The sequence below is a fragment of the Gopherus evgoodei genome, chromosome 1, assembly GCF_007399415.2.
Source record: "Gopherus evgoodei ecotype Sinaloan lineage chromosome 1, rGopEvg1_v1.p, whole genome shotgun sequence".
NCBI lineage: Eukaryota > Metazoa > Chordata > Testudines > Testudinidae > Gopherus > Gopherus evgoodei.
In genome coordinates this window covers 133,049,376-133,074,904 of record NC_044322.1, presented here as the reverse complement: position 1 = coordinate 133,074,904, position 25,529 = coordinate 133,049,376, and the positions used below count along the sequence as shown (strand labels likewise).

The window sequence follows — 25,529 nt, the reverse complement described above, 5'->3', positions numbered from 1 at the left end:
TGGAGCACATGACTTATGAGGAGAGGCTGAGGGGATTGGGATTGTTTAGTCTGCAGAAGAGAAGAATGAGGGGGGATTTGATAGCTGCTTTCAACTACCTGAAAGGGGGTTCCAAAGAGGATGGATCTAGACTGTTCTCAGTGGTAGCACATGACAGAACAAGGAGTAATGGTCTTGAGTTGCAGTGGGGAGGTTTAGGTTGGATATTAGGAAAAACTTTTTTTTCCCCACTAGGAGGGTGGTGAAGCACTGGAATGGGTTACCTCGGCAGGTGATGGAATCTCCTTCCTTAGAGGTTTTTGAGGTCAAGCTTGGCAAAGCCCTGGCTGGGATGATTTAGTTGGGGATTGGTCCTGCTTTCAGCAGGGGGTTGGACTAGATGACCTCCTGAGGTCCCTTCCAACCCTGATATCTTATTATTCTAATGGGGTTATGATTCTTGTCTACCTACTGTCCCTGTACACTGCTTGAGTTCTGTTATTTTTATAAACATTGAGATATCTATTAAATAAATTTTGAAGCCTCCCACACAGTTTAGTTGAAAGTGTAGCACTCACTCTTCCCCCTGTGCTCACTCCACAACCTAATGATTGTCTAAGGAGCAGAGGGTTTCTCTGTTATGCTGACCCTTTCCCACCACCCTGCTACTGCCAAAATAGGTGGCTCTTCTCTATCATCCTCTTTCCCCCCTCCTTTTTCAGGTCCTGTTTTCCCATAAGCACAAATTGCCCACATAGGCTGCTGCTTACAGCCTTCCCAGGTACCTGCAGATTTAATCCACAGGGTTCTTGTTCACAAGGTTTTAAATAGCATTACTGAAATTCACCAGCATTTTATTAATTTCCCTTTGGCACTGCTTCAGATAGCTGAAGGAGTAACACAGGCACTGGAGTCATGTCTGCAGAGTCAAGAAGACAGCAGTGCATTGGTACCTGTGCGTGTACCCAGCTCACGCTGGTATTTGAAAGTCTGATCCTGCATCATTAAGGTCCATGAGAGTTCTTCAAAAGACTGCCACTGACTTAAATGAGAGCTGAATTGGGCCACTACTGACAAACCAAATCGTCATATTATACGCCTGTGTGTGCTTTAGTTTCTTCCCCCAAGAGAACTGTTCCCTCCCCCCGCCCCAAACCCAGGTTATCTTTGGAGTCACAGGGATTACAAACTGGGTAGCTAACAATACTTAATCACCATTCAATAAAACTGAATATCACTGCATCCAATCCTCCTCCATATGTTGTCTACACAGATTATAAAACCCTTGAGTTAAGGAGCTTGACTTCACACCCATCTGTATACACCAGTGGTCTCCAAACTTTCTACACACAGGATCACTTTTTTAACTTAAAATCAATCCAGGATCTATCCCATCCCTTATCCTAGGCCCCGCCCATGCTCGCTCTCCCCCCCTCCACACACTCACTTTCACTGGGCTGAGGCAGGGAGTTGGGTGTGGCAGGGGGTGCAGGCTGTGCAGGGAGCCGAGGATTTCGGACTGCAGGAGGGAGCTCCAGACTGGGGCAGAGGGTTGGAGTGAGGGGTGCAAGCTCTCTGAGGGAGTTTGGGTGCAGACTCATGGCAGGGGGTTAAGGTGCAGGAGGCGGTGCGGGGTCTGGGAGGGAGTTTGGGTGCAGGAGGGGGCTCTGGGCTGGGGCAAGGGGCTAAAGTGCTGGAGGGGATGAGGGGAGCAAGCTTTAGGAGGGAGTTTGGGTGTGGAGTGTGGGCTCAGGGCAGGGGCTTGTCGTGCGGAAGGGTTGTGGGGTCTAGGAGGGAGTTTGTGTGCAGGAGAGGGATCTGGGCTGGGGTGCGGGGGGGGCAGGGGGAGTGAGGTGTAGGCTCCAGCCGGGAAGCGCTTACTACAGGCAGCTGCTGGTTGGTGGCATAGAGGGGCTAAAGCAGGCTCCCTTCCTGCCCTGGGCCCATACCGCTCCCGGAAGCAGCTGGCATGGCTCTGCAGGCGGACAGGCAGCTCTGTACTCCACCACTACCCCAACCCCAGTGCTGACTCCACAGCTCCCATTGGCCAGGAACTGCGCCCAATGGGAGCCATGGGGCAGCGCTTGTGGGAATGGACAGCGCACGGACACCTGCTGTCCCCAGCCAGCCACAAACGCTGCCCCCACAGCTCCGATTGGCCACAGTTCCTGGCCAATGGGATCTGCAGACTCAGCGCTGGGTTGGGGGCAGTGGTAGCATACAGAGCTGCCTGCTCCCCTGCAGAGCCATGCCAGCTGCTTCCGGGAGCAGTGTGGGCCCAAGGCAGGCAGGGAGCCTGCCTTAGACCTGCTGCACTGCCAGACTTTTAGCGGACGGAGATCACGATGAACTGGCAGAGGCTCCAAGACCAATCTATCACGATCTACCAGTTGGAGACCACTAGTGTACATTATCAGTGTTCTAGAAACTAACTGAAACTTCTTAATGGAAGATGAAATTCTGCAGAAATCAATAGCTTAGTCCGCCCCTCCTCTCTATCCCCACTCATCAGACAAGGCCTCTTACCAGTGTGGTGCAGATGTCTTAAGCCTTGTATTAAATTATTTTTTTATGGGGACTATTAAATGTTTTCTCCCATGTAAGGAGCAATTATATTACACTGAGTTTATAGCTATCAGTCAACACACTCCTGAGTGTAATACTGATCTTCACTCCTTTTTGGCAAGTATACAGCCTAGTAATAACACTTGAATATAGACTAAATGTGCAAGCAACTGTGTCACCATCAGTCTGCACAACATGTCACTTCTTGAAGTGGCATCAGTGATGCCATGCAGTCTTGAAATGTAAAGAATCATGCAAAAGGCCAAGTTCCCATTGACTAAATTGTCTGCATGATTCAAAACTCTACCAAACTCAGAAAAGAAGTACTATTTAACATTTACTGTGGCTCAGAAACTTAAAAAGAATGTCAACAACTGAATTAGGAGCTAGGAAGAGTTCGCAGTGAAAAATCTGCCAAGCAGGGTTAACTTAGAACTCTTAAAAAGGATAAAATTTAATATGTTGTTCACGGTGTCAAAACAATTTTATGCAGAATCAGGATGATTATTATATAGTTCTTAAGTATATGAAATATTTTAAAAAGCTACTGCATATAGTTAAATTAATTTTAGAAGGAGACAATTGTTACACAGATGCCATTCCTGTGCTTGTGCAGAAATTGGTTTCATGTTTATACGGTCCTTAAGTATTAAAAAGAATAGTAAATAGGAATAAGATTATCCAGCAGAATTTAGCATTATCAGAATCTTATTCCCAAAAAAATAAAATAGTTCCAGGCATTCTTTACAGCTGCTCTCTCTCTCCCGCTCCCTCCTCCCTCCCGCTCCTGGAGGAGGGGGGCCTCCTCAAAATCCACAACAATGAAAACTCTATTTTTAATAAACTGTATGGCACATTGCATTTTCTACTCAAGCCCACCACATTCTTCCCTTGTCTTGAACATATATACTGTTTTAATTTTCGCTAACACCAATGTCCAAAACAAAAAGATCATAAAAATATTTCCAAACACATACACCTTCACCTCAAGTCATTTATACTCTTGCATCCTTTCACATTAATGGCAAACGCAACTACATTTCTTTGCTCTACTTATTCATATGATTTCATATGCTACAAATTTTGATTGTGTACTAGAAACAAACTATTTGTTTAAACCGTCAGGATACTATTTTACCAATGCAGTCTTCTATTGGTTTTCTTCACAGCAGCTTCTTTTTTATTTGTTGTTTGTCAATCAGAAAAATGACTCCAGCTTTCCAAACTCTTTGAAGCTCACTATTACATTAGCGTGATAAGTTCCATGAACTCACATGCTTACAGCACTGCAAAGCTCCTGGCGTTAAAGTTAGTTCAGAAGTGCTTTAATGACTGTTCTCCACTATACAGTGAATTAATTTGCATTGCCGACGTGTTTATTCATTACTGTGTGTCAGATTGTTGATACATCCACTTAACCAGTGCTGGTGTATGACTATACATACACGATAAAGTACCATATGTCCCAACTTTTAAAAAATTAAAATAAAAAAAAGTAGAGCTTCAATTAATTACAGTTAACTCCAGAGATCAACTCAAAACAAATTAATTTATTTAAAAAATTAATCGCTATTAATCCCAGTTTTAATCGCACTGGTAAACAATTATAGAGTACCAATTAAAATTTATTATAAATATTCGTGGATGTTTTTCTACATTTTCAAGTATATAGATTTCAATTAAAACACAGAATAGAAAGTATACTGTTCTCACTTTACATTATTTTTTATTTCAAATATCTGAACTTTAAAAAAGAAACAAAAGAAATAGTATTTTTCAATTCACCTCATACAAGTATTGTAGTGCGATCTCTGTAGTGAACGTGCAATCACAAAATGTAGAATTTTGTTTACGTAACTGCACTCAAAACAATGTAAAACATTAGAGCCTACAAGTCCACTCAGTCCTACTTCTTGTTCAGCCAATCGCTAAGACAAACAAGTTTTTTTAAGCTGCTCTGCAACACCAGAACCCCAATAAAAAAAGAGAACTGTGGTACAATTTAAATAGAAGGCTACTTCATTTTACATATAACTACCAATAATAAAAACTTCACATAAATTAAATCGAAATCAAGCCAGTGCAGTCAAGAAGCTTACACAGAAAATTCAAATGTTTCCTTTCAATTCTAGAGACAATATTTGTAAGTGCAAAACAGTATGCTTAAAGTAAAGTAAAGTCTCTACCATAAAGTTCTAAATCTGAAGCATAATTTGAAGAGTCACTAATATTGCATATTTCTTATGATTGCTGTTTTAGGCAAAGAAGTGGTCAAGATTTTAACCATGTGTACTAAGAATAAATTTGCATTTACTAAAAGCTGGCGAAAGGCAAAAAGTGTATAGAATACAGACATAGATGTGAAAAACAGTAACATTTTTTACGTTAACTCCTGTCACATGATTCTTTCAGAATTCTCTGAATATAACCAAACGTCAAATCCAACCCAGTGCTCTGCGGTGCACCTCCTACCTTGTCCTAGACATTCATGTGCAAGTTACCCAAATATTTTCCCTTCCAAAACTATTTTCTTTAAAAATACATTAAATATTTCCTTTATAAATCAATAACAAGTCCTATTTATGTGAGTATTTGCTGGGTGGAACACAGCTAGATGCTGAGCTAGAAATACCATAACAGCTGAGCATTTTAACTGGTAACACTCTTGTAGTGACATGCCTGTGTGTGGTATCAGCTATGGAATCCATATCTTTAAAAATTTCAAATATCATGGCTTGCAAATTTAATACACTTAGAGTGCACGCGGTATTGTTACATACATATTTACACACACACACAAATACACAATTATGCGTTAGAACGTTTATACCACCAGGAGTTTGCAATAGTCACATTATTCATGGGTGGCAAAGCTATGAGCAAGTTAGGTAGGTGAATCCAAAAAAGTGCAGATAAACCATCACATATTTTGTATATGCCATATATGGTATAGAAAAACTACTTTAACAATTTTTTAGATTTTAAAACAAGCTGAAACTGTATTTGTTACCAAGTGCCTGAAGGCCTAAATTACCTGAAAATAAATTTATCAGGTAACTTTCCACATATCTTGGGACCAGAACACATGTACATATATTAGTAATGTTATGATAAAGAAATTGGTTTAAGTATACCAGAATTGCATATATTAAAAGATGCTATACTTATTTTTTCCTTATTATTTTAAAAAAAATATAGGTTAACATGATTAAAGACCATCCTAATGTTTATTCAAGGCAATCACCAGGGGTACAGGAAAGCAAAGCATCTTCTATCCACAATTTTGGCATTTCCTGACACTCAAAAGCTTCATTTTACAACTTGAATACAAAGTTTAAGTAGTTTTATTGCATTTAATATAGTTACAAGGGAAAGCAGGAAAACAATTGCTTGTACCCTGAATTTCATGCCCCGATAGGCAGGTAAAGTACTTTTTAAAAATAGCTGTCCTCATTAAAAACAGCCTGCCATGGAGAATCAAAGAAATATAAATTTGGAGACCTGACAGTTCATACAATTGTGTTTATTTGCATTCATAAATATTTAAGAAACACAACTTATGGTATTTGATATTACTGAGTCCATTGTAGTAAAAGCAAATACAATCAATTCCCCTTATTTGTTATACTTCTTTTCATCATTCAAGGCTAATCTAGTTTTAGGTCAGGAAAAAGACTGTGGTTTATCATTTTAAACAAACCATTGTAGTAAAATGTGAACAGGAAATTCCAAACTATGCTACTCAAAAAACAATGATTTAAAAAAACTCTAAACTTACAAAGCATAAAGAACCCATAAATGCATCACAGTAAATGAGAACAAAAGAAAAGTGTGTAATTACCTCTGTCTTTTTTTTTTCCCCTCTCTCTCTCTCTCTCCATTGGGGTAAGGGCTTTTTATGCGTTTGCTGAGAGAGAAACATTCATATCGGGCAGGAGGAAGGGGGGGAGAGAGCACGCACAACATATACAGCTCTGTCTGATACCTTGGAAATAACCAGCCTGTGGGAGTTAGAGAAGGCATGCCATTCATTCTTCACCATATAAATGCCTTCTTAGAGCCTCAACTGAGCAGCAGTTTCACTTGGATCTTGAGGCACAGGTCTGACTTGTTTTTCAAATAAGAGAGCTAATTTTTATACTCATATATACTTTTTAAACATGCTTGCTAACATATAGACATTTTATAAAGCCTAACCAAAACACAGGGTCAAGGATCTAAGCAAAATCTTCCCTATTAGAATTACACACCTATGAGGTACTCAATTTTTTTCAAGAACTTGGTCTTACAAAAATGATGCATGTCATATTTACTACTCTTAGGGTATGTCTACACTATGAAATTACTCCGATTTTACAGAAGTCGATTTTTGGGAACAAATTGTATGAAGTCGAGTGCATGTGTCTGCATTAAGCACATTAATTCGACAGAGTGCATCCATAGTACCGTGGCAAGCGTCGACATTCCAAGCAGTGCACTGTGGTAGCTATTCCACAGTCCCCACTGTCCACTGGAATTCTGGGTTGGAGTACCTAATGCCTGATGGGGCCAAAAATTTGTCACTGGTGGTTATGGGTAAATGTCATCAGTCAACCCTCCCTCTGTGAAAGCAACGGCAGACAATCATTTTGCGCCCTTTTCCCTGGATTGCCCAAGTAGAGGCCATAGCACGGCAAGCATGGAGTCCGTTCAGCTCACTGCAGCAGTTAGGAGCATTTTAAACACCTTGCGCATTATCGTGCAGTTTATGCAGAAACAGAAGCTGAAAAAACAGGCGAGGAGGTGATGGCAGCGCGGTGACAAGAATGAGGAGGACATGGACAGAGGCTTCTCTCAAAGAGCAGGCCCCAGCAATGTGGACATCACGGTGTTAAGGGGGCAGGTTCATGCCATGGAACACTGACTCTGGGCCCAGGAAACAAGTACAGACTGGTGGGATCGCATAGTGTTGCGGGTCTGGGATGATTCCCAGTCGCTCCGAAATTTTCACATGCGTAAGGGCACTTTCATGGAACTTTGTGACTTGCTTTCCCCTGCCCTGAACCACAAGAATACCAAGATGAGAGCAGCCCTCACAGTTCACAAGCAAGTGGCAATAGCCCTCTGGAAGCTTGCAATGCCAGACAGCTACCAGTCAGTTGGAAATCAATTTGAGTGAGTAAATCTACTGTAGGGGTTGCTTTCATGCAAATAGCCAACGCAATCACTGAGCTGCTGCTACCAAAGGTAGTGACTCTGGGAAATGTGCAGGTCATAGTAGATGGCTTTGGTGCAATGGGATTCCCTAACTGTGGTGGGGTGATAGACAGAACCCATATCCCTATCTTGGCACGAGACCATCAAGGCAGTCAGTACATAAACCACAAGGAGTACTTTTCAATGGAGATGCAAGCACTGGTGGATCACATGGGACACTTCACCAACATCAACGTGGGATAGCCAAGAAAGGTTCATGATGCTCGCGTCTTCACGAAGTCTGGTCTCTTTAAAACAGCTGCAGGAAGGGATTTACTTCCCAGACCAGAAAATAACTGTTGAGGATGTTGAAGTGCCTATAGTTATCCTTGGGGACCCAGCCTACCCCTTAATGCCCTGGCTCACGAAGCTGTACACAGACACCCTGGACAGTAGTAAGGAGCTGTTCAACTATAGGCTGAGCAAGTGCAGAATGGTGGTAGAGTGTGCATTTGGACATCTGAAGAGTCGCTGGAGCAGTTTACTGACTTGTTCAAACCTCAACACAACCAATATCCCCACTGCTATTGCTGCTTGCTGTGTGCTCCACAATCTCTGTGAGAGTAAGGGGGGGGAGATCTTTATGGTGGGGTGGACGGTTGAGGCAAATCACCTGGCCGCTGATTACACGCAGCCAGACACCAGGGCATTAGAAGAGCACATCAGGAAGTGCTACGCATCAGAGAAGCTTTGAAAACCAGTTTCATAACTGGTGACAGTTATTTATTTTTCCTTGATGAAAACCTGCCTCCTTGGTTGAATCTAATTCCCTGTAAGCCAACCGCCCCCACCACCCTTCGATCACAGCTTGGAAATAAAGTCATTATCATTTAAAAACCATGTATTCTTTATTAATTGATTATAAAAATAAGAAGAGAACTGACAAGGTAGCCCGGGTGGGGTGTGGGAGGAGGGAAGGAAAAGGCCATTTCAAAACTTGTTGAATGACAGCCTTCTGTCAACTGGGGTGGAGTGGTTGGGTGCCCGGAGCCTCCCACCCACACATTCTTGGGCACCTGGGTGAGGAGGCGGCTATGGAACTTGGGGAGGAGGGAGGGCAGTTAAACAGGGGCTGCAGCAGCAGTCTCTCCAGTTGACATTCCTGAACCTCCACCAGACGCTGGATCATGTCTGTCTGTTCCCATAGTAGCCCCAGTGTTGCATCCTGCCTCCTCCGATCCCCCTGCCGCCACCTCTCCTCACGTTCATTTGCTGCTTTCCTGTCCTGTGCTACTGTGTCCCTACACACTTTCTGCTGTGCTCTTTCAGTGCAGGACACCTGCATGAGCTCAGAGAACATTTCAGCGCGGGTGCATTTTTTTCGCCTCCATATCTGAGATAGACTTTGGGACAGAGGAGGGAGGCTCGAAACATTTGCAGCTGCGGGAGGAAAAAAGGGAGAAAAGTATTTAAAAAGATACATTTTACAGAACGATGTGCATATTCTTTCATGGTGAACAACACTATTCACACTACATAGCACATGTGATTTCGATACAAGGTCATTTTTTGCATCTTCTATTGAGTGCCTGTCGCTTTGGTGTTAGAGATCAAACACGACAGGCAACAGAATTCGGCTTGCAGGCAGCCATGGTAAGCCATAGTCTTTCAGCTTCTGCAACCTTCATAACAGCAGCTCCCTCCTTTCCCATACCAAGCAAAACCCGCTGAGCTGTCCATTTAGGGCTGCGGTTTTAGTGTTAACGTGCAGCAGCAGAAACCAAACTAACTCCCCTCCATCCTTTTCTCTGGGACGATCACTTTAACCCTTCCCTCACCACACAGCTGGCATCAGGAAAGATCCCTGCTAGCCAAACCGAACAGCTCAGCATGAAGCCCCCCTCCCCACATATACATCCTTTTCTCTGCAATGATCGCTTTAAACCTTCCCCAACCGTGTGACATCAGGGAAGATCCCTGCTAGCCAAACACGAACAGCTCAGCACCAGTGCCACCCCGCCCCTGCCCCCCACCGTTTGGCTAACTGCAGGGAAGGATTTCTTTTCAGCCACAGGCAAACAGCTCAGTAGGAATGGCCACCTATGACTGTCCCCTTAATTAAATTCCCATATTTCAACCAGGTTACCATGAAAGATATCACTCTCCTGAGGATAACACAGAGAGATAAAGAACGGATGTTGCTTGAATGCCAGCTAACACCGAGACCATACACTGCCAGGCTTTGTCATGCCATAACACCAGATTACTTGCTACATGCATGGCGTGGTCATGTGTCCTACCACGGAGGATGGAATAAGGCTGTTCTCCCCAGAAACTTTCTGCAAAGGCTTTTGGAGTACCTCCAGGAGACCTTCATGGAGATGTCCCTGGAGAATTTCCGTTCCATCTCCAGACATGTTAACAGACTTTTCCAGTAGCTATACTGGCCGCGAATGCATCCCAAGTCCTCAGGGCAAATTAATCATTAAAAAATGCTTGCTTTTAAATCATGTTTTATATTTACAAAGGTACACTCACCAGAGATCCCTTCTACGGCTTCGTGGTCCGGGATACCACCTTGGGAGAGCATTTCAGTCAGGGTGAGAAAAAGATCCTGGCTGTCGGGGAGAACAGTGTGCTGTGCGCTCTCCATAACCTCGTCGTCCTCCTCCTCCTAATCTTCCCCATCCGCAAAATCCTCAGGCATGGCTGAGAGTATCCCATCATCAGAATTCACAGATGGGATGGGGTAGTAGTGGCACCCCTCTCTCCCCCCCCCCCCGAATTGCCTGCAGCTCAGTGTAGAAACAGCATGTCTGCAGCTCTGTCCCGGAGAGTCCGTTTCATTCTTTGGCTTTCTGGTACGCTTGTCTCAGCTCCTTAAGTTTCACATGGTACTTTGTTGAGTCCCTATTGTGGCCTTGGAGATTTTTTCAAATGTTTTGGCATTGTGTCTTGTGGAACCTAGTTCTTATAGCATGGATTTGTCTCCCCAAACAGCAATCAGATCCAGTACTTCCCGTACAGTCCATGCTGGAGCTCTTTTTCGATTCTGAGACTGCACAGTTACCTGTGCTGATGAGCTCTGCATGGTCACCTGTGCTGACCAGCTCTCCACGCTGGGCAACCAGGAAATGAAATTCAAAAGTTTGCAGGGCTTTTCCTGTCTACCTGGCCAGTGCATCCAAGTTCAGATCGCTCTACAGAGCAGTCACAATGGTGCACTGTAGGATAGCTCTCGGAGGCTAATACCGTCAAATTGCGTCCACACTAATGCTAATTTGAATTGGCAATGTCGATTTCAGCACTACTCCCCTCATCTTTGAGGAGTACAGAAATCGATTTTAAGAACCCTTTATGTCAACAAAAATGGCTTCGTTGTGTGGATGGCTGAAAGGTTAATTCAATTTAATACTCCTAATTTGACCTAAACTCGTAGTGTAGACCAGGCCTTAGATTACACAAAAAAGGTATATTCTTAACTTGAGTTAGCTAACCTGAGGTACAATCAAAGTGGGGGAAGAGGGGGACAAACATGCACACAGGCACACACCTTTATCCTAGTGAAGAGACAGCCTACTACAAAAATTGAGATATTACCATTGCTATTAAGTTCTCTGACTGCAATACCAAAACAGGTACCACAGATCAAATACAAGGCTAACAAGAGGAAGCATTTTTCCAGATATAAAACATGATCATTTTACCATTCACTGAATACATGACCTATAAATTTACAAACGCACATTCTGAAGGACTCCATCTACAGAAAGGAGGGGGAGAGGAGAGGAGAGACCTTTCCATGACAAGGACACATTTTCCATAGTTCTTTTACATGGCAGAGATCCGGGTATTTTTAAAATAAAATGTTTCTGAAGTTCATTAACTTCTTTCCCTTAAACAGAGGCATATGATTCCCTTTTCATACTTCTATAAAAAGTTCTCTCACACACACACACACACACACACACACACTGTACTTCCCTAAGATTTACCAGTTGACTTCAGAAAGTATAAACAAAATATTTAAACAAAATATTTGTTTTCAAGAAATCCGGGAAATGGTTAAATGTGCAAATCTAAATAATACAGATATTTTCATGTATTAGACATGATACATGTAGCAAAAATGTCAGCGATTTATTATGGCAAAGTTGTAATGACAAAATGGTTCAGAGATTTTATAAAAGCAGACAACAGCTGAAACTTCTTAACCAAAATATTAAATCAAGCCACATTAGAAAAAAACCCACACATAGCATCTCCTTTAGTTTATACTGACAAGCTAATTAAGCATCTAATGGGGGAAGCAATACACAATAGAGGGCTTTGGCAAATGAGATTAAAACTTAGGTCACTACTCTAAAACCATACCAGGCAAGTGGTAACCAAAAGGCATTACAATCTAACAGCTATTTGGTAGTCTATGTGAAATAAAATGGAAGCCTGAGCTAGTATGCAAAGGACAGAGGCCAAGGAAATAGAAACTACCAGTATAATCGCTTCTATGTGTCAGAGAGAGAAAGCAGGGACAGTTTGTTGTTTGTGGAGACATTATTTAGCAAGAAGAACTCAAATAAATATGAAGAAATCAGGGCAACATTTCATAGGACAGTATTTCCAGATCTCTTCTGAAAGTTCTTCTAAACCAGACGTGGGCAAACCACAGACCACATCCAGCCAGCAGGACCCTCCTGCCCGGCCCCTGAGCTCCTTCCCTGGGAGGCTAGCCCTGCGCCCCTCTCTTGGTGTTCCCCCTCCCTCACAGCCTCAGCTCGCCCCGCCACCACGATGCTCTGGGCGGCGGGGCTGTATGCTCCTGGAGCAGCACAGCTGCATAGCCGGGCCTGACCCAGTGCTCTGTACTGCGCGGTGGGGTGGCTGGCTCCAGCCAGGTGGTACGGCTGCCCATCCTGGTGCTCTGAGCAGCATGGCTATAGCACCACCAGCCACGGGTACTACAAGCAGCGTGGTAATAGGAGTAGGGAGCAGTGGGGGTTAGACAGAGGGCAAGGGAGTTCGGGGTGGTGGTCGGGGGTGTGGATAGGGGTCGGGGTGGTCAGAGGGCAGGGAACCGGGGAGTTGAATGGCGGCAGGGGTCCCCGGGGACAGTCAGGAAGGAGGGGAGGGTTGGATGGGGCGGCGGGGGGCTGTCAGGGGCAGGGGTTCTGGCGGCGATCTGGGAACAGCAAGAAGGGGTAGTTGGATGGGGCGGCGGGGGGCTGTCAGGGGCAGGGGTTCTGGCGGCGATCTGGGAACAGCGAGAAGGGGTGGTTGGATGGGGCAGGAGTACCAGGGGGGCAGTCAGGAATGAGAGCAGGGGTTGTATGGGGTACAGGGGGGCAGGGGGCAGTCAGAGGCAGGGGTTCTGGGGACTGTCAGGGGATGGGGGGGGTTGGATAGGGCAGATAGAGTCCCAGTGGGATGTCAGGGGGTCAGAAGCAGGAGGGGTCAGATAGGCGTGGCCCGGTCCCTGCCCCCTAACTGTTTGGGGAGGCATAGCCTCCCCTAACCGGCCGTCCATACAATTTCAGAAACCCGATGCGGCCCTCAGGCGAAAAGGTTTGCCTGCCCCTGTTCTAAAGTGACGACTCAATTGTCCATTGAGAAGTTATTGTACAAAATATGGAGAGTAAGTTCAAATACTTAAATGTAAAACAGGGATATTAATGCTATTTAAGCACAAATCTCAAGGCAACCTCAACCCTGGAAGCACTACTTGCACTTCTGCAGTAAACACGCAACGAGCCTTTCAAACTTCTTCTTACATAAATTATGCCCTGATGGTGAAAACAAGGAGTGCAATTCAGAATGATTGTCAACATGTCTGTTTCACAAAACAGAATACATAACTTTTAAAACTGGCAACACTTATGTTTAGCCTTTCACCCTATGTATCATGTATGTTTGGATTGCATTTACATATTTGAATTGTATTTCCATGTTTGACTTAGTCTAAGATTTTTGGGGCAGGAACTCTGTTTGTATAGCACAAGCAACATTGTCACAACTAGACAGGGTGACCAGATGTCCCGATTTTATAGGGACAGTCCCGATTTTTGGGTCTTTTTCTTATATAGGCTCCTATTACCCCCCACCCCATCCTGATTTTTTACACTTGCTGTCTGGTCACCCTATGACTAGATAAATAAATTTTCTTGTTTCTACTAAATCTGTTCACATTTTTTTCTGAGCCAAGCTCAACTCTTCCAATTCCCATAACAGACTTCAGTTTTGTCACTGTTTTCAACAGGGTCTATTGCATGTATCTGGAATGCAATACAAACTTTATAATGTTGAAACAGAAGTGTTTTACTACCTTACCACAGATTACTCACCAATTCACTTCTAACAAAATTTGTATTACACTAAAACCTAGAAACTCCCACCAAGATCAGGGAACCATAGTCCTATATGCAGTACAGTAACTCCTCACTTAACGCCCTCTCGTTTAACGCTGTTTCAAAGTTATGTCGCTGCTCCACTAGGGAACATGCTTGCTTAAAGTTGTGCAATGCTCCCTTAAAACGTTGTTTGGCTGCCTGCTCTGTCCACTGCTTGTAAGATTCTGTGGAAGAGCAGCGACTCTACAAGGAAGCATTGCACAAATTCCTCTTCTCCGCCTCCTCCCCTTCCTTCACAGTGCATGTTTGGCGACACTTAGGACTTTCTGGGAGGTAGGGGGAGGAGCGAGGATGCAGCGTGCTCTGGTGAGGAGGTGGAGTGGGGGTGGGAAGAGGTGGACCTGGAGTAAAGTGGGCACAGGAACAGGCGGGCCTGGAACATCCCCCAGAAAAGTCGGCGCCTGTTCTTCTGGGGGGAAGCTGCCGTTGCTGTTGCAAAGGTGCTTCCTACCATCCTTGCGGCAGCGGGCTGTGCCTGTGTGGTGTGTGATAAAAAAATGGAAAAAAATCTTAAAAATAGACATTGATATTATCTACTGAAATTATTTTTAAAAATGACAATTAAATTTTGCCAAGCCTACTTCTGCATATGCTTAACTTTACCTCAGTTAAGCACGTGTGTAAGTAGGATCAGGGCCTTAAGTTTGGCTGGAAATTAAACAAATTATCTTCTTGTAAAACCCTTACATTCATTCTGAGTAATATTTACCATAGCTTCAGGGTATGTATCCCCTGAGCCCCGTGGTCCACTCCAAGAGTACCCAGTCAGGTTTCAAGTTTGTTGCCATCACCTATCTCTGAGTAAGGACCTTTCTTTGGCTTCCTTCTGACCAGCAGGTTTTTAAGCTGCACATCTTCCTCCCATACACTGTGATAGGCAGACTGACTTGCTGGGGCTAACACCAGCGCCTGTGTATTGGTCTGTCTCCAAGAGCTACAAACAGCATATTACCAGCAGTTCCCAGTTACTACACAACTCCTTCTAACCAAGCACATTTATTCTTAAGGTAAAAGCATTACACAGAAAACATATAAAACAATAAAAATTCTTATATGCACGTTTAAGGCTTACCAGAAGTCTCATAGGGCACAGGCCAAAGTCTTGCGGGGCCCTAGCAAGATGAAGTCTTTCCAACCATTCCACAAGGCCTAGGGCCACCCATGGACAGAAGGTCCTGTCCATTTGCTGAATCAGAAAGAAGGCCCTGAGTCATTTAAACTCAGTTATATCAAAAGCCCTTTCTTTGTCTGAGACTCTGGAAAACCCAGACTGAACCAGTAAATGCAAGCCATTCCGAAGGGTTGCCAACTTGGTAATATTTAAAAACCAGACACTCCCACAGGAGTGCTGGAACCTCACCTGTCCTGCCTCTTCCCCTGAGCTACCGCCCTGACCCACCTTTTCCCCTGAGGCCCCACTACCTGCCCATTCCTCTTCCCCTCTCCCTCATCACACTCTGCTTTTCTCCTCCTACACCCCAGGTCAGGAGGGAGTTGCCTGAGGGACTGGGCTGGGAGCAATCGCCCAGCAAAGGCAGGAGGCCACCCCGGCTGACTAGGGGCTGTAGTGGGTGATGACCAAGCACCTCCCCGCCTCCCCCACTTGTAACACCAGGACTTTGGGTGTCTGATCAGTAGAGCTGATTGGACTCTTTCAGGTCCACTTTTCAACCAGACTTTCCAGTCAAAAAATGGGCACCTGGAACACCTAAACATGTATGTTATTTCTAAGTGCTTCTGGAGCACATTGCATTTTACATGCAATTAAAGAGACAAAGTCCCTACCCCTTGCAGCTCACACTTTTAACAGCATCTGAAGTCTCATCATCTAAGGACATGTTTAACATTTCTCTGTATTTGTCTTACCTTAAAACTCTTACACACATTTTTCTATGCAGGAAAGCATCTTCATTTTGTCCAAGATTAAACTGCATTACCTTTCATTCATCAGTACTCGGCAATGATATGTCTCAAAATTCTCAAGAACAAATATTTTTTGAAAATTCCTTCTATTCAAAACTTGGCTGCTCAGGCCTAGATATTGCAAGCTGCAAAATGCCCTCAAGTCCAACTCAAGGATGCTCAGCACCTCCCCACAGACAGCCAGGACCTTCTAAGATTAAGTGCTAACCATACATTCCTGCATATTCCTGTATCATTGCAAAGCTCTGAACTCTACTAACATTTTTCCTGAGAAATATAATTTGAGCACCACATCATCTGGAAGTGCAAAACTGCATGGGTTTAGAGAGCGCACAATATAAAATCTCACTTCTGTGAACTATGACAAAACATTTAGCAGCATATCATCTTTCTTCTTGTTAAGGTTTCAAAGCACTCTAATTTTTTTTTCTTCTTAAACTACTGCAAAAATTGGCTAACCTGACCACAAAGTTTAGTGTCACTCAATCTAAACTTAAAATTCTAATGTTCTTTTTAATACATGAATCTATCATTTATATTGTACTGTAAGGAACAATCCTTCACTTTTTGGAGAGAAATGGCCTGCATAATCTGGAAAGCAGCTTCCATCGCTACCTTCCATGATTCTACACTACTACTCAACATATTTTAGGCCTGTACTATTCAGAATCTTCTGCCACAGGAGGTACAGCATCAGCGTTCAACAAGGCTGGATAAATCATAGGATATCAGTTCCATTAATTAGGAAACATGTGGACATGAAATTAACACAGATGATAACTTTTCCCCAAAACAGGCATATAATTTGGGCAAAAATAATACCCTAACCATCTCACTTGTTTCAAAGTATCTAAACCACAATACACTGAGGGTCAAAAAGATCAAGTTCAAATGATTAACCATGAACTAGATTTCAGTTATCAAATAAGAGTAACAAAGAAGCTGCAATTTTTAAGTAAACATCAAGTTCAAAAAAGTACCCAACACTGACCAGCCTGACATCTCTGGCCCCAATCGTTCAAACACTTGTTCAAACACTTGTCACTCACAAGTATCAAGTTAAGACTGCGTGTGTTTGGAGAATCAGGGCCCAGGCCAACTAGCTAGAGTAAAAAACACGTGCACCTATACATCTCCAGCAATTTAAAGAATAGATTAATATATTTTAAAACCTAGATGGGACAGTTGTGATTATCTAGACTGACCACCTGCATAACACAGGCCATAAAAAGCCAACCAATAATTCCTGCATTCAGAGCAAAAACGGAAGGGCGGGGGGAGAAGAGAAATCCAGGCAAAACTGTCAGTCAACCTGAGCATGAAAAACCAACTGCAGGATGGTCCAAGTGGATCCCAGGGTTGCTTTATAGAGCCTCCCTCCCCCCCTCACACACACATGAGCTGTGATTGTCCTGCAGCACTGTCAGTCACTGCACCTCTGGGTGGGAGGAGGGGTCCCACCACACCTACAGCAGGGAGTGCCAACCTAGGTAAGCAGGGTGGGGGAAGAGTGTAGAACAGAGAACCCCCTGGGGGAATTCCCTCCACATCCGCTCAATCCCTCTGCTCTCTCTGCAGGAGGAGAGCCATGGATGTGTGATGGGGGGGAGGGAGCTGTCCGGTGAGTGCACTGCCAGATCATTTAAAGCTGGGGAATGCCAGGTGATTTGAGGGCAGAATAGTGGCGGGGGAGGGTATGGGGATGGATGTTGCCTGGTGAGTTAGGAGGAGTATGGGGGTAGAGGGGTACTGCCAAGTGATTTGGGGGCAGCATGGGGCACAGGGGCATTGCTGGGAGGTACAGAACATAATCCTAACACAGAGTGATTTTTATATTTTAATCTTCAAAAATCCAAGAGCTTCCAGAGGCCTAAATGGAAACCTCAAATGGCACCTCTGCACATTGTCATGACTTGTGGGCTGGGGGACCTGTGGGCTGGGGGGAGCTTACAAGTTAAGAAATATATATATTCTAAAGTCGATAAAGAAAAGATTGAGAAACCCTGAACTATAGCATATCCTATAAAAAAGTATCCAATCTTGATTTAGAGACTTCAAGGCTTGCCACTTGATAAATTATTCCAACTGTTAATTTCCTTCACTATTATAACTGTGTATCTTATTTGTACTTTTTACTATTTCTAGCTTCCATAATTTCTTGTAATGACTTTGCTAATTTAAAGAGCCTTGAATTCTCAGATAACTTCTCCCTATGTAGGTCATTGTCTATCAGTCAGTCATCTCTTAACTTTCCCTTCAATAAACTAAATACATTGAACTCTTTATGTCTGTCATTGGAAGGCATATTTTCCCAAATTTCAAATCAGTCTTTTAGCTCTTTTTGAACCCTTGCCAATTTTTCAACATCCTTTTTAAGGAACTGGCACAATATTCCAGCAATGGTCTCTCCAATGCCATATACGAAGAAAATATTACCTCTCTGTTCCAATTAGGGTGACCAGACAGCAAGTGTGAAAAATTGGGAGAGGAGGTGGGAGGAAATAGGATCCTATATAAGAAAAAGACCCCAAAATCGGGAGTGTCCGTATAAAATCAGGACATCTGGTCACCCTAGTTCCAATATCCCCATTTATACACCCATGGTATATGTTAACCCTTTTCCAGAGCATCTCACTGGGAAATCTTGTTCAATTCAGCTATCTTCGACATCCTCTAAAGTGGCAGTTCTGAAACTGTAGGATGGGACCCCAAAGTGGGTCATAACCCCATTTCAATAGGGTCGCCAGGGCCAGCATTAGATTTGCTTGGGCCCAGGCACGGGTCCCCTCACCCCCAACCTGGGGGCACTGGGGGTCTGGCTCTTGCCCCCCTCTCCCCTAGGGTCATGTAGTTGTCAGAAAGGGGTTGGGGTGCAATGAAGTTTGAGAAACCCTGCTCTAAAGCCTGTTCAGAGTCACTACTTTCCAGGACTGCCAGTAGGTAATGGCCTGCATTCTTTATACCTCTACCCTGAACTGCAGCAAGTTTACCAACTGATTCAGATTGCTCTGGATCAGTGACCAATGATCATAATTTACCATTCCACCAATCTCCAAACTCTATCAGCAATTATTTTATGTTTTCTTCCACGTCATTGATAATTATTAAACAGCTTTAGAAGAACCAATCCCTGTGGGATGACACAAAGAACACACCCTATTTAGTTAGGGACAGGAACTACAACAAAAAGGAAATGGTGAGAAAAGTCTGAAAATAACTTGGAATTTTATTAAGGAATATTCAAAAGGCAAACTTAAATCAGGGCCTGGTCTTGTGTACAGTAAGTTAGATCAACAGACTGGAAATAAATCTCCTTGAGGAAGATGAAAAGGTTCTCAATAATTCACATTAGTTATTGAATGTTATAAAATGTTTGGCCCCTTCAGCACTGTAACAAGTTATGACTTTCCTAGAGACAATTTCCTTTTTTTTTTTCCTACGAGAATTGATTAGATTGACATTCACAAATCCTGTGTGAGAAAAGGTGACTTGAGTGCACAGAGAACAATCTCTCCTGTTGGGTGACAGTAGGGTAACTGAATTGCTTCCCTCCCTTAAATTTGCAACGACACATATGAAAGGGTAAAAGAAATCCCTAATGATTTAAGATTAACAGCTGTCCTGCCACTATCTTCCACATTCTCTTGTCACATGGATACAAATACCACGTAAATCAATGGGAGCAGCATCTGTGTAATTGCAAGCAACATTTAACCTATGGCCTGGTAGTTAAGTGTCCATCTAACTTGTCCATTAAAATATTTTTTTAGGTCTCAAACCTGCAAAGACTTACGCCCAAGCTTACCTTTGACTTCAAGGGGACTATTCACAGAGCATAGCATTCAGCTGATCCTGAAAAGAGTTGTGTAAGACTTTCGGGGCAGAGACTGTCATTGTCTTTATGTTTGTACAATGTCTAACAAAATGAGGCCCTGACTTAGTTGAATGGACCCTGCTCACTTAATCAAAGCTAATCAATCTTTTGTATTCTCCCTGTTCTGAGTTTTTAAAGTACTTAGCATCATACAGCACTCTATGGCCTGGTCTACACTATGCATTTAAACCGATTTTAGCAGCGTTAAACCAATTTAACGCTGCATCCGTCCACACAACAGGGCCCTTTATATTGATATAAAGGGCTCTTTAGACCGGTTTCTGTACTCCTCCCCGATGAGAGGAGTAGCGCTGAAATCGGTATTACCATATCGGATTAGGGTTAGTGTGGTCACAAATCGACGGTATTGGCCTCTGGGCAGTATCCCAAAGTGCACCATTGCGACCACTCTGGACAGCAATCCGAACTCAGATGCTTTGGCCAGGTAAACAGGAAAAGCCCTGCGAACTTTTGAATTTCATTTCCTGTTTGCCCAGCGTGGAGCTCTGATCAGCACAGGTAGCGATGCAGTCCCAAATCCAAAAAGAGCTCCAGCATGGGCCGTACAGGAGATACTGGATCTGATCACTGTATGGGGAGACAAATCTGTTCTATCACAGCTACGTTACAGAAGACGAAATGAGAAAGCATTTGAAAAAATCTCCAGGCTATGATAGACAGAGGCCACAGCACAGTGCTGCGTGACAAGCGTTAACGGAAAGCCAAAGAATCAAATGGATGCTCATGGATGGAGGGAGGGGGGTACTGAGGACTCCAGCTATCCCACAGTTCCCGCAGTCTCTGAAAATCATTTGCGTTCTTGGCTGAGCTCCCAATGCTTGTAGGGTCAAACACATTGTCCAGAGTGTTTCAGGGTATTGTAGACGGGCCGGACTCACCCCTGCAGCGCCTCCTGCTGGTAACTTCAGGGAATTAGCTCAAATTCCAGCCCGGAGCGCCCTCTGCAGGCGGTGATCCACCTTTCCAGCTACTGGCCCCATGTCCCTCCCTGGACCCAGTGCCCTTTTATATAGGGTGCTGCCCCCTGGCAGTGACCCCTTGTTCTCAGGGTTTCCCCTCCCTAGGCAACCCCCGCCCTCTATTCCCACCTTGCCTCAGTGTATGGCTACTGCCAGTCATTGTCTAGCCCCACGCCCTAGGGCAGACTGCAGTATCAACCAACTCATCACTGACAAGGAGGGTTTGGACCTGCTGCCCTGGCCTACCCCTGGGTTGCCTCCTGCAATCCCCAGCACCTCTTGGCCTAAAGCTAGGTTGCAGCCTGGGCTCCAGGCAGGAGCCCCCCAGCTCCTCTGCCTTCCCCCAGCCCTGCTCCACTTAGGCACCCAGTCTCCAGCTCCCCGCAGGCAGGTCCATCTCCCTCTACAGCTAGAGAGAGAGAGAGAGAGAGATTGATTGTGCTCCTGGCTTCTCTGCCTTATATAAGGGCCTGTTGCTCAGTTTGGGGTGTGGCCCCAGCTGCTGCCACTTCCCCCAATCAGCCCAGCCTAAAAGGCTGCTTTCTCCAGCCCCAGCCCTTATCCAGGGCTGTTTTAACCCTTTCAGGGCCAGAGCAGTGGTCCACCCTGCTACAGGTATATGTCGTCAATTTACCCCCCTCCCTCCCCCACGAAAGAAAAGGGAAAAAAACCATTTCTTGACTTTTTTATATGTCACCCTATATCTACTGCATGCTGCTGGTAGACATGGTGCTGCGGCAATGAATAGCAGCATCCTCTCCCTTCCCCTCCCCGGTGGCAGACGGTACAATATGACTGCTATCCATCGTCATCATCAGCCCGTGAGTGCTCCTGGCTGGCCTCAGGTGAAGTCGGCCGGGGGCGCCTGGGTAAAAATAGGAATGACTCCCAGTCATTCCTGGTAGATGGTACAGAACGGCTGGTAACTGTCCTCATCATAGCAACTGGGAGCTGAGTTCCATCAGCCCCCCACCCCTTCATGTCTAAAGAAAAGACTCTGTACTGCCTGGACTATCATAGCAGCTGGAGGCTGCCTCCCCCTCATTTTATCTCACTAAAAAGACAGTGTTTCTTATTCCTGCATTCTTTATTACTTCATCACACAAATGGGGGACACTGCCACAGTAGCCCAGAAAGGTTGGAGGAGAAGGGAATCAACGGGTGGGGTTGTTGCAGGGGCACCCCCCGGGAATGGCATGCAGCTCATCATTTCTGCGGGATCTGACATGGAGCAGCTGTGCTCTCTAGTTCTCTGATACACTGGTTCTCTAGTCCACTTGCCCCATATTCTAGGCAGGACTGACTATTTTTAGATAAACCATAAAGGAGGGATTGACTCAGAGAGTCATTCCTATTTTTGTCTTTGCGCCCCCAGCCGACCTCAGCTTAAGCCAGCCATGAGCACCCAGGACAGCAGCAGACGGTACAGAACAAGTGGTAACCATCTCTGCTACCTTGCAATGGCAAATTAATGCTGCTGTGTAGCGCTGCAGTACCACCTCTCTCAGCAGCATCCAGTACACATACGGTGACAGTGACAAAAGGCAAAACGGGCTCCATGGTTGCCATGCTATGGTGTCTGCCAGGGCAATCCAGGGAAAAAGGGTGCAAAATGATTGTCTGCCGTTGCTTTCACAGAGGAAGGAATGAATGACAACATTTACCCAGAATCACCCGTGACACTATTTTTGCACCATCATGCATTGGGATCTCAACCCAGAATTCCAATGGCGGGGGAGACTGTGGGAACTATTGGATAGCTACGGGATAGCTACCCACAGTGCAATGCTCCGGAAATCGACGCTAGCCTTGGTACATGGACACACACCGGCAAATTAATGTGCTTAGTGTGGCCGCGTGCACTCGACTTTATACAATCTGTTTTACAGAACCGGTTTACGTAAAATCGGAATAATCCCGTAGTGTAGACATATCCTATATTCAAAGAACAACTCTCACTAACTTCATTTGCAGTTGTGAGTATTCAGCACTTCTGCAAATCAAGCCCCAGGATCTCAAGTCAAGCAGCCAAAAAATTAGGAACACATAATCAGTGATCACATGCGAAAAGCCTGGTTTAAGCGACAGAATCTCAGAGCAGGGGTAGACTAGAATCCAATTCTCCAGAGCAGCATTTGACTGCCTAACCAGGAGAACCTCCTTTATCTTCCTTCAATCCCCAGGCTCATTCACTGCAAAACTTCCAACCTCCAAATCACTTCCAGAGAACATCTGTACACGCTCGTGCTTCACACCATCCATTTCCTAGCCCTTCCATCCCGCCCCTACACCAAGTGGTGGGATCTGCTGCCACCTGAGGAGCATAGGTGCTAGAACTAGGGATTCGTGTGGTGCTGCCTCACCCCCTGGCTTGACATAGTTTCCATTATATACAGGGTTTACAGTTTGGTTCAATGGCACTCAACACCCCCACTGTACAAATTGTTCCAGCACCCCTGCTGAGTAGGGGGAGGAACCCCAGTGGCCCTGTCTGTACTACACTTTGATTCAGTGGCCTGGAGTCTGGTAAGGAGTGTGTCTGGTGGGTACAGCCTGTCTTGCCGACCCATCCAAGTGTGACCCCTTTCTTTTCTGCTCTATTCCTCGCAATGTGTCCAGGTCCTGTCTCTTCCCAGTCCTATTCTCCTTATTTAGCCAGTCCCAGTCTCTACACCTCAGACTTTTCATCCCAGGATCAGAAAGCCCTAGGTCTTACCTCTCCAAACTGCTCATCCCAGTCTCACTCTGACACTCCTATCCTGTCTCCTGGCCCAATCTCTCCACTCGTTACCTAATCTCTCTCTCCCCACCCTCTACCCTGACCACCACTCACTGCTCCCCTATGTTCCCTGTCAGTAGCTCTCAGTCTCCCTCCACATAGGTTCCTCATCCCAGCTCCTTGTCCAGCCAGTCCCATTTCTCCTCTACACCCTAGCTCTTCTGCAGATGTCCCCCACCCCCTCACTTCTTTCTCCCTGCCCCATTGGTTCCCATTCCCAGTCTCCTTCACCTCCACATCTCCCTCCCTGGTTCTTAGACTCGACTCACCTCTACCCCTCCCAATTCCCTTTTACTCAGCTTCCATTTCAGTTTTGGGGTTCACCCCCCATTTCCTCCAGACTATTCCCCCTCCAAGTCTAGCTTTTGTCCCCTCTGCATTCATATCAGGTAACTTTCTCCTCCATGCTGCCTGAATGAGTGCCAACAGGATCACTAAGAGCACAGGAAAGGTAGCCCTCCATCTCTCAGTTTTAACTTCAGGTGTCCATGCTCACTACAGTCTGCAGCAGCCCAGAGCTGCAATTGCAGAGCATGTCCTGCTCAGCTCCAAGTTGCAGCATACTCAGTGCAGACAGAATCTTCAGATAATTTAGTTGCTAAAATCAAAATCTCTACTGAGCATGTGCAAACTGCAATTTTTCAAAGGCTTTTTCAAATTTTGACAGTTTTCACAGGGGCAGAAAAAGGCACATCCCCAAAACAAAGTACACCCCCTTGCCAACTCTGACCTTCTCAGAAAAACGGTCACAGGAAACTTGTATTACCATAGTATCTAAGCACCAAGCCACTGATCAAGACCCCACTGAAGAGTTTACAATCTATGGCCTGGTCTACACCACAAAGGGATGCTATTCGAGGAAGGACTGCTAGGCAGAGATGGCGTTCACCTTTCGAGGAGGGGAAAGACCCTATTTGCACATAGACTGGCTAATCTAGTGAGGAGAGCTTTAAAGTAGGTTCGACAGGGACAGGTGAGCAAAGCCCACAGGTAAGTGGGGAACACGAAGACCTGGGAGAAGGGACGGAAACAAGAGGGAGTGTGGGCTATAATGGCAGAGAGAAAGGAGGGTGAGGGCAAAACTGGGAGGCAAGATCAAACCAATATCTTAGATGCCTATATACAAATGCGAGAAGTATGGGTAATAAGCAGGAAGAACTGGAAGTGCTAATAAATAAATACAACTATGACATTGTTGGCATCACTGAAACTTAGTGGGATAATACACATGATTGGAATGTTGGTGTGGATGGGTATAGTTTGCTCAGGAAGGATAGACAGGGCAAAAAGTGAGGAGGTGTTCCCTTATATATTAAAAATGTACACACTTGGACTGAGGTGGAGATGGACTTAGGAGACGGAAGTGTTGAGAGTCTCTGGGTTAGGATAAAAGGGGTAAAAAACAAGGGCTATGTCATGCTAGGAGTCTACTACAGGCCACCTAACCAGGTGGAAGAGGTGGATGAGGCTTTTTTTTTTAAAACAACTAACAAAATCATCCAAAGCCCAAGATTTGGTGGTGATGGGAGACTTCAACTATCCAGATATATGTTGGGAAAATAACACCGCGGGGCACAGACTATCCAATAAGTTCCTGGACTGTATTGCAGACAACTTTTTATTTCAGAAGGTTGAAAGAGCTACTGGGGGGAAGCTGTTCTAGATTTGATTTTAACAAATGGGGAGGAACTCATTGAGAATTTGAAAGTAGAAGGAAACTTGGGTGAAAGTGATCATGAAATCATAGAGTTTGCAATTTTAAGGAAGGGTAGAAGTACAGCAAAATAGACAAAATGGATTTCAGGAAGGCAGATTTTGGTAAGCTCAGAAAGCTGATAGGTAAGGTCCCA

The 25,529-nt window shown here is 44.8% G+C and overlaps 1 protein-coding gene across 2 annotated transcripts in view; it reads right to left on the bottom strand.

Moving 5' to 3' along the window:
* Positions 1-25,529, bottom strand: part of WWC3 (WWC family member 3) — a 180,692-nt gene that overhangs the window by 147,913 nt on the left and 7,250 nt on the right. The window lies entirely within an intron of this gene.